The following is a 1,061-nucleotide window of genomic DNA, read 5'->3' on the forward strand; positions in this document are numbered from 1 at the left end:
AAAAAAAAAAAAAAAAAAAAACGAAAAAGAAAAAAGAAATGCATCTTCTCATTAAAGCATTTTTAAGATGACTGTTCTAAAATCCCTGACAGTTCTAACTTTTCTCATTGAGGTGAGCTTTTTCTGGTTCTTGGTGTGATGAATAATCCTTAATTATATTCTGAACATTTTGAGTATTATGAGACTATAGTTACACTTTAAATCTTCTAATTTGGCAAGTAGTTACCCTATTTAGGTATGGAACAAACATACTGCCCACTTCTTTTTGGAGGGGGGTGGGGGATTTTTTCCAAATGTCAATTTAATCTTAAAGGCCTTTGCCGCGCTATTCTGGTCTATCCCATTTGTGTGCTACTTAGAGGCCCATCTGAATCCTGTTGGCATTCCACTGTGGTTGACTTATAAAACCTTTTGCTGTGCTGACTCTGGTTCGTTTTATGCATAGGTTTCTTGGGAGTCTCCCAGGAGCCTCACATACATATGCAAATAATTATTTTCTCTAGCTCCTTCTCTATGTAATCCTCTCCCCATTTTCTACCAGAAGTGAGTTCCACCTCACTTCTGCAAGGTGGTGATGAAAGTCTGGGTACCACCCACAGTCTCTGTGGACACCTTTCCCACAGGCTAGTAGGCATAGGCCAACAATGGGAGTTAGGGCTCTGCCCACAGTTCCAGTGCAGAGCATAGTATTCAGTGGTGAAAGGAAAGGCTGTGGTTTATTTGTGGGATTTATCTGGAGTAGTATGGGTGCTGCCAAAAAGGTTCTGTTCTGTTCAGCTTCCCCTTTCCTGGTCCTTTGGCTAGAAAGAGCAGTCTTTGAGGGGGATTAGTCTTTGAGCTAATTTGCCTTTCCCTCCACCGTTGGGAGTCTCCTGATATTTGTTTTGTGTATTTTGTCTGGCGTTTTTTAGCTATAGCTAAAGAAGAACTGTGGTAGTCACAAACCCTCGGTTTTTGACCTTAAGAACGAGAAGGAGCCGGGCTCTGTGGCTCAGCCTGTAATCCCGCGCCTTTGGGAGGCTGACGTGAGTGGATTGCCTGAGCCTGTGGGTTCGAGACCC

The sequence above is a fragment of the Carlito syrichta genome, unplaced genomic scaffold, assembly GCF_000164805.1.
Source record: "Carlito syrichta isolate Samal-C Ts95f unplaced genomic scaffold, Tarsius_syrichta-2.0.1 Scaffold308132, whole genome shotgun sequence".
NCBI classification, from domain to species: domain Eukaryota; kingdom Metazoa; phylum Chordata; class Mammalia; order Primates; family Tarsiidae; genus Carlito; species Carlito syrichta.